The sequence below is a fragment of the Mastomys coucha genome, unplaced genomic scaffold (assembly GCF_008632895.1).
Source record: "Mastomys coucha isolate ucsf_1 unplaced genomic scaffold, UCSF_Mcou_1 pScaffold6, whole genome shotgun sequence".
Classification (NCBI taxonomy): Eukaryota; Metazoa; Chordata; class Mammalia; order Rodentia; family Muridae; genus Mastomys; species Mastomys coucha.
In genome coordinates this window covers 95,994,293-96,003,333 of record NW_022196912.1, presented here as the reverse complement: position 1 = coordinate 96,003,333, position 9,041 = coordinate 95,994,293, and the positions used below count along the sequence as shown (strand labels likewise).

The following is a 9,041-nucleotide window of genomic DNA, read 5'->3' as shown; positions in this document are numbered from 1 at the left end:
TCCTATATTGCTTTTTTTGTTTGTTTGTTTTGGGAAATTATGGGACCTGGAAAGATGACTCAGGTGCTAAGAATATGTATGCACTATACTAAGAAGATTCAATTCCTGACACCCACATGGCAACTCACAGGTACCTGTAATTCCAGTTCCAGGTGATACAACAGCCTTGTCTGGCCACCAAGGCATCTATACACATGTGGTGCCCATGGAGTCATGCAAGCAAGTACATATACACTTAAAAGTTAAAAATATATAACTCTTTTTAAAGCAATTTTTAAAACATAGCATATTGACTCACCCACCCCCAACCCCCAGCAATGAGCCAAGAGACACCTTGTTGGTAATGGTGTTCTTCTATCAGTCAGGGGCAGAGCAGACAGCAGGCCTTTGTTCATCCTAGTTTGATGCCTGGCTTGGTGGACAAAGCTGACTTATGCCTAGGACTCATACAAATCAAATCAAATCCAGGAGGCACAGCCCTGGAGAAGAAAGACGGAGAGAGCCCTGCGGACTGCCAGGCCACCCACAGACCCACCCTCCAGCACATGCCACAGGTGAGCCACAGACACCCATCTGCCAGCTCCTGCAGTGGGAACCACCACATGTGCAAATATGGGATGGTCAGACAGGATAGAAAGAGAAGTGGAGTGGCTTGAGCATTATGAAGAGAGATGGAACTGGAGACTGGAGGGTAGAGAGAAGAGTACCCTGTTATGAGTGGCCAGCCCCACCGCCTGGGGCCATTGTGAGGTATCAGCCTGAACTGCCACTGAAGGCCATGTCTGAGTCCATAGTAACTCAGTGCCAGGAGTTGGTGTTGATGTCTGAGGCTCATATTACCACTAGAGAACATGAGGGTGTTCCTGGTCGACTGCAGAGGACCATGTGGATGTCCAGGGGCTGCACATAACTGGCCCCATGCCTCATTGGATGTGGCTCTCGGGAGAGCTGGCACCCTCTCTCATCATGGCATCTCTTGGGTGAGCAGGCCCTGTGCCTCACCCAGACATCACAGTGGAGCTCGTCCCTGCAGCAGTGGGGCTGGGGTAGGGGTCGGGTGAGCCAGCCCCAAAAGTGTGAGTATGGGAAAGCTAACCCTAGCACTTGTGGGGTGGGGTGGGTATAGAAGTGATCACTCCTTGCCCTTTGCCACCTTTAGCAGTCAGGAAAGTTGCCATGTGGTCATAAGCTCCGGAGAGCTAGCCCTGCCCCTCACCAGCTGTACATTCAGGAGAGCCAGCACTGTTCCTCACCTGGACAACACAGCAGAGATGACTCTAATGGGGGGCGGGGTACACAGATGAGCCAGTCCCAAGAGCTAGAGCTCTGGAGAGCTGGCTATGCTACTTATCTGCCATGAGGTAGTGGGGGTACAGAGGTGATATCTCCCCACTCTCACCCCTCCTGCGGCAGTTGGAAGAACTGGCCCTGAGGTCATGAAAGCAGGTGAGCTGGCCCTGACCCTTACTGGTTGCAGAACTCAGGAGAGTGGGCCCTGCAACTCACCTGGGCAGCACAGAGCTGCGGGGGAAGGGGGGGCACAGATGATCTAGCTCATGGGTGAAAGCACCAGAGAGTTGGCCCCACCATTCATCTGCTGTGAGGTGGCCTGGGGTTTGGAAAGATGCCCTCTGCCGCTTCGACCATCACCATCTGAGGCAGTTGGGAAAGCTGACCTAGGGTCATGAGAGCTGGTAAACTGGCCCTGCCCCTCACTAGCTGCAGCATTTGGAGAGTGGGTCCTACACCTTGTCTGGGCAGAACAGTAGGGCTGGCTCTGGTTGAGAGAGTGTGGGTGATCCAGCCCCAAGAGAGAGAGCATGGGAGAACTACCCCATCACTCATCTGGTGTGAGATGTGCAAGTTCAGGAGCGATGTCTTCCACCCCTTGCCATCTGCAGAGATGACCCTGGTGTCAGGAGAGTGGGAGAGCTAGCCTGTCTTGTCACTGGCTGTAGCACTTGAGAGGGTAGGCTCTGCGCTTTGCCTAGTCAACACAGTAGAGCTGGCCCTGGCACAGGTGAGCCATCCCCAAGGGTATGAGATGGATAACTGACCCCGCCCCTCACAGGTTGCAGCACTTGGGAGAGTGGGTCCCCAGCCTTGACTGGGCAACACAGTGGGGCTAGCTCTGGAGGTGTGGGTGCAGCCCTGAGGTCATGAGAGCAGGAGAGCTAACCCTGTCTCCTGCCAATGGCAGCATTGGATGGCCTAGCTGAAGCAGTGCTAAAGAGCTCACCCTGGTCACAGGGAAAGCTGGTGGGTTGACTAGCTCAACTACTGTACTAGCTGGTTTTCCGTGTCAACTTGACACAGGCTAGAGTTATCACAGAGAAAGGACCTTCCCTTGAGGAAATGCCTCCATGAGATCCATCTATAAGGCATTTTTCACAATTAGTGATCAGAGGGGACAGCCCATTGTGAGAGGTGCCATCCCTGGGCTGGTAGTCCCAGGTTCTATGGGAAAGCTAGGTGAAGCAAGCCCAGTGAGCAGCACCCCTCCATGCCCTCTGCATCAGTTCCTGCCTCCAGGTCCCTGCCCTGCGTGAGCTCCAGTCCTGACTTCCTGTGGTAATGAACAGCAATGTAGAAATGTACACTGAATAAATCCTTTTCTCTCCAACTTGTTTCTTGGTCATGATGTTTGTGCAGGAATAGAAACTCTGACTAACAGGCTGGGCAGTGGTGGCACACACCTTTAATCCCAGCACTTGGGAGGCAGAGGCAGGTGGATTTCTGAGTTCGAGGCCAGCCTGGTCTACAGAGTGAGTTCCAGGACAGCCAAGGCTACACAGAGAAACCTTGTCTTGAAAAAAGAAAAAGAAAAGAAAAGAAAAGAAACCCTGACTAAGACAACTACCATTCAGGTCCAGATCCAGGGCTCTGAATTGGCCAACCCCAAAAATCTATACCATCTGTGGATGGTTGGGATTCATGAAAGGAAAGAGTCAGTCCTGCTGTTTGGTTTTTTTGTTTGTTTGTTTTGTTTTTTAACAAGTTTTCCCTGTATAGCTCTGGCTGACTTAGAACTCATTCTGTAGACCAGGCTGGCCTTGAACTCAGCAACCCATCTGCCTCTGCCTCCCAAGTCCTGGGATTAAAGGTGTGCGCCACCACCATCCAACTTTAATCCTGCTGTTCTAAAGCTGCGGACTTCCATGACACAGGGCAACAACAACAGGATAACCGTGAGGAGTCCTGCTGAGGATCCAATATTGATGGAGTCACAGAAGCTGGGGATCTTGAACCAGACCAATGATTCATTGCAATGAACATTTGCAAGTGAAGATGTGCGGACAGAGGAATATACTGTGGGACACACTGTGACACGCTACAGCTTCCACCATGGGAGAACTATGCTTTGTTGGTGCTGGTGGTGTTGGTGTTGGTGTTGGTGTTGGCGGCGATGGTGGTGGTGTGGGGGTGTTTTTTATTTGCGGGGGAGATTGCAATGGAAAAGGGCAGATATTAGGGGATGGAGAGATGTGTGGGATTTGGGGCACATGATGTGACTCACAAAGAATCAATAAAAAGTTGAATAAAAGAAAGAAGGAAAGAGGGAGAAAGGAAAGAGACTAAGGAAGACACCTGACATCGGCCTGCGGCTTCCACATGCATGTGAACATATGTGGACACAAACTTGGGCACACAATGTGGCTCTACCAGGGATAAATTTGGCATTTCCAAAGTCATCTCTGTTACCCATGTTTCAGTCACAATATTTGGCGATTTTATGAAATTTCTAAAAGTTGGGATGTGGCTCCCTCTACTCTGCCCAGGTATTACAATAAAAACTTTGCTCTAGTGTAAAAATAATAATAAAATAAAATATATGGCACATTGTTAACTTTTTAAAAAAGATTTACTTTATTTATTTTATATGTATGAGTACAGATGGCCGTGAGCCGTTAGGTATGTGGCTGCTGTTGAACTCAGGACCACTGCTGGCCCTGTTCGCTCCAGCATAATTTACTGCAGCTGTCTTCAGATGCACCAGAAGAGGGCGTCAGATCTCATTACGGGTGGTTGGGAGCCACCATGTGGTTGCTGGGATCCAAACTCAGGACCTTCAGAAGAGCAGTCAGTGCTCTTACCCACTAAGCCATCTCGCCACCTCCACATTATTAACTTTTAAAAAGGAAGACGTGTTAAGTGTTTTGGAAGAGAGGCAAACCTCATCCTGTTTCTATAAATACGATGTTCAGATCCTCGGTATCCAAGCTCATTTTCCCAGTGATCTCTCATTGATCAAAGAACTGAATTAAAGTCGGCCGTTTGCTTGTCTGGAGCTTCCTGCATCTCATATAATTCTAGCTTTGTAAATTCTGCACTTTATTATTTGATATACAGATGACTGTTTATCCAATCATTGCTAACTGCATTATAAAAAGCCTCCCTCATCTCTACTTTAGTTGATAACATAATTATGACCAGAGCTGGGGGGCTGGTAGCACAGTACATGCTTAGCACATGAGAAACGCTGTCTTCAATTCTTAGCACCATTAAAAAAAAAAATGTGACCAGGCATAGTGGCCCTTGCCTTTAATCCCAGCATGTGGGAAGCAGAGGCAGATAGATACCTATCTGTGAATTCAAGGCTTGCCTGGACTACATAAGGAGTTCCAGAACACCCAGGGCTACATCATAAGACTCTCAAAAAATTTTGTGTGTGTGTGTGTGTGTGTGTATGTGTTCTGGGTTACATACACACATTTTGAATTTCTTTTTACCCAACTTGTTCTTGTTCTTTTTTCTCTGTAGAAGTGCATTAAGAGTACATTTAACTCGTGTGTGCACACATCTATTGCTAGGACAGAAACCTTAACCTTAATTATATCACATTAATATCACATTACTCCTTCTGTTTTTGTAACTTTGAAGCAGCTAACACTATGTGGTCTCTTGTCTTTGCTTCTATAAGTAATTCTCAAATTTCAGTAGTGTTTTTCTGATTGCTGTTTTTTTAGGAGTTCTTGGTGGGTTGGCTGGCTGGTTGCTTGCTTGTTTTATGGTACTAGGTGTCTTAGGTAGGGTTACTATTGCTGCAATGAAAACACATGACCAAATACCAAGTTGGGGAGTAAAGGGTTTATTTGGCGTATACTTCTGCATTGTATTCTATCATTGAAAAAAGTCAGTACAGGAAATCAAGCAGGGCAGGAACCTGGAGGCAGGAACTGAAGCACAGAGCATAGAGGAATATTGCTTACTGGCTTGCCTATCATGGTTTGCTTAGCCTGAGTTCTTAGAGAACCCAGGACTGACTCCCCAGGGATGGCATCACCCACAATGTGCTGGACTTTTGCTTGTCAATCACTCATTAAGAAAATGCCTTACAGCTGGATTTTATGGAGGCCATTTTCTCAGTTGAACTTCCCTCCTTTCAGATAACTCTAGCTTGTGTCAAGTTAACGTAACTAGCCAGCACATTAGGAATGACATTGGAAACATCGTGCATATTAACAAATATCCTACTATTGAACTATGCACCTCCAGCTCTTGGAATATTGTAAATATTGTTCTACTTTCTACTTTCCCAATTAAATTAATATTTCTATTTTCCTACAATTGAGCAGCTATTTGTTCCTCGTAATGAACAATAAAAACTCCAGTGCACTTTGTCTTCTCTTTACTCCTTCACTCCATGTTTGTCAATAATATCTTCCTCACAGTTAAACATACTTATTCTTGGGGTAGCTCCATGGTAGGGCACATGAGCGAGAATGTGTGCTCCCTTTCTAGAGAATGGTAAGTCCAAGACCTAAACCCTGACAGACTTGATATCTGATGAAGGATGCTCACATCATGGGGGGCGCAAGACCATCCAGTGGGGCTCAGGTGTAAAGCCACAAACCCCAGTCATGAACAAAATGACTTTAAGATCTAAAGTCAACTTCCTGTAACACTGGTTTTCCTTTCCCTCAAATCTGGAGTGGACTCAGATACCTTCTAAGGGAAGATTTCTTTATTTTAGCTCAGTTTCCAAATTTGTTCTTTCATGACAAGCGGAACAACTTGCTGAAAATCAGCTTTAGCACCACAGGGTAAACTGAGGCAAGCAGCCAATGGGGTTCGGTACTACTAGCAGCTGATGGGGGTTGGTACAGATACTGATGGGACTGCTGCCCATGGCAGCCAGCTGTTATGAGAAAAACTAAAAAAAAGAACGGCAAGTTCCCACGCTACAACCAGCTACTCTCTGCCCCCGGCCGTCTTGCCGCTTTGGCTTCAAGGCTAGCCCCAGCAGCGACCTATCGCGGTATTTCTACTCCAGTTAGTTCACTTGTTTCATAGCTGCTGTACCTGTTCAGCCATAAACCCCCTGTGGTGGGTGGTCCCAAATTCCAGTAATCCAATAAATCAAAACTCTAGAAGCTTGTAATGAATCAGTCAGATTTATATATCAATAAATTCTCAATTCACAAGATGCCCACACAATAATTTCAGAGCCAATTGATAATGATGAAAGCTGCCCACCTAGATTAGACAAGTTATCCCAATTATTCTATCCTCTTATTATATACACAGCTACCTGTGGCTATTTGAGGCCACAGGGAATCTGGATCGCCTTCCTCCTGCTCTATCTTCCTTCCTTCCCCCTGCCTGTCTCCTCATCTCCAACTCTGCAACCTTCGCTCCCGCCTCCCTTTTCCTTGTCCAATCACAGGCTTCTTGTTGCATTAATATTTAAAGTGATTAAACAAGGGAAATTCTGCTCTAGCCAGCGATTAGAGAAATTACTCTGAAGACTTTCTTCTGAGGGAACAAAGGTTAATTTACTGTGACTGGCATTCCCTGTGGCCAGCAAAAAACTCTGAACTCTTTTACAGACTTGATGGGTGGAATGAAAAATGTTCCAATAACTGTATTTTTTTTTCTCCCATGGCTTATATATCCCAGCCAAATCTTTCAAGCAGTATAAAATTACAATGTGATTACACTCTAGTTTTCTTCTAGTAAATGACTATGAAAAAAACAGTATGTTCCCCAAAACCTTCACAAGAAATAACATTATTGTACTGGCTGGTTTTGTGTGTCAACTTGACACAGGCTGGAGTTATCACAGAGAAGGGAGCTTCAGTTGGGGAAGTGCCTCCATGAGGTCCAGCTGTGGGGCATTTTCTCAATTAATGATTAAGGGAGTAGGGCCCCTTGTGGGTGGTGCCATCCCTGGGCTAGAAGTCTTGGGTTCTATATGAGAGCAGGCTGAGCAAGCCAGTAAGGAACATCTCTCCATGGCCTCTGAGTCAGCTCCTGTTTCCTAACCTGCTTGAGTTCCAGACCTGACTTCCTCTGGTGATCAACAGTAATGTGGAAGTGAGCTAAATAAACCCTTTCCTCCCCAACTTGCTTCTTGGTCATGATGTTTGTGCAGGAATAGAAACCCTGACTAAGACAATTATGTAATTGTCTTAGTTAACAGGTTAAAAACAAAAACAAATTATTCCCAAGAACCCATTAGTATTCATAACTAAGCTGTTATAGATTAACAAAGTATAAGAAGTAAGGTAGTTTTCTCAACTGTTTCTCTTATTGCCAAGGCAGCAATTTGCAGTTACAGATTAGTGTATTAGTAATCTTGCAGAAAGGATTAGTGTATTAGTAATCTTTAAAAGTATCTTATAAGAACCATAAAAGATTCATAAGTCTAAACTTTTGTATAAAAATCAGTCAGATCTACTCTAAATCCTCAGAATGCACATACACTCACCAGCAATTCTTATTTAATCACATTAGGAAGCTGAGGGCAAAAATGGGTATAAGAAATCAATCATCACCAGTCTGGCCTCAGTGAGAGCCACATCAGCCAGGGCTGCCATTGCTCTTGTTCCCTGGCCATAAAATGTCCCTAGCTTAACTAATAAGAGTGTGCCTTTCTGAACTTCACATTGTTACCTAAGATTTTCTACATCAGAGCCAGTAGCAAAAATATCTCAACCTAGCTTCACTAACAATTTTATTTTTCCAAATGTTTTCTAAGGGTGGTAGTCATTGCTGACAATCTACATCTCTAAATTTTTCTGAAGGATGGTGATTGAATCGTTAATCTCCTCCAGCAAGAAATGCCTGAAAGAGATCAAGCACTATTATTGTGACAGAGATACTGCCCAGTGATGGGCTGGAAACCCCCTTAGAGCTTTCAAACAGTTCTTAGTTTAAGAGGAAAGTGAGGGCAGCAAGCAGAGCAGAGCTTTGTAACAGCATGAAGTCCTTGGGACATGTTGTCCTCAGGTGCTGCTTCAATGGAGGAGTACCCATCATGGCTGGGTTCACACCAACCGGTGGGCCACAGTCCATGAGTTCTAAAGCCATTTGTCATTCTTCCTGCATGGCCCTTGGCAACCACTCAAATCATGGTGGCCAGAAAACAGAGAGAATGCCTGCATGTGTTGGTTTTCTCCAAAGAGAGAAAATATCCTCCTTTAGGATACCCTCAGTGCCCAGAATGGCTAGCTGTGGGCCTCTCTTTCCTCAGGGGTCATGGGCCACAGGCCCACAAGGGCAGAAGGCTCAGAAGCAAGGAGGGGCTGGAGGGATGGCTCAGAGGTTAAGAGCACTAACTGCTCTTTTGGAGGTCCTGAATTCAAATCCCAGTAACCACATGGTGGCTCACAACCACCTGTAATGAGATCTGATCCCTTCTTCTGGGGTGTCTGAAGAAGCAGGAAGCAGGGATCAGGGTTTGGACAGCCATGAATATGATGGACAGATTTCCAGGAGACAGCTTCAGTGAGTGAAGGAAACCAGCCCGCAGTTTTACTTCATACCGTGGGTGATTCACGAACTGGGGAAGTCGAGTTTCTGTGGAAATAAGCGGGTTAAGAGAGAGAGAAGCCACACCAAGAAAGGATGCTTATCAAGGTGTAATCTTTACTTAGAGAAACAGGATATATATACTTGAGGCGAAACAGTCATGTCTTTTAGCACATAAGTGAGAACAGGAATCAAGCATATCAAAGCGAGGACTCAGGCAGGAGGGCGGATCAAAGTTTTAGTCCATTTTGAATACTGGGCTCCCGGTTCTGGCTTAATCCCTAGCT

General features: G+C 45.8%; 1 non-coding gene across 1 annotated transcript; it reads left to right on the top strand.

Moving 5' to 3' along the window:
- Nucleotides 1-307: 307 nt before the first annotated feature.
- Nucleotides 308-450, top strand: LOC116081315. The gene has a single exon (XR_004114815.1). It is a non-coding gene; the product is annotated as a small nucleolar RNA SNORA48 (small nucleolar RNA).
- Nucleotides 451-9,041: the final 8,591 nt, after the last annotated feature.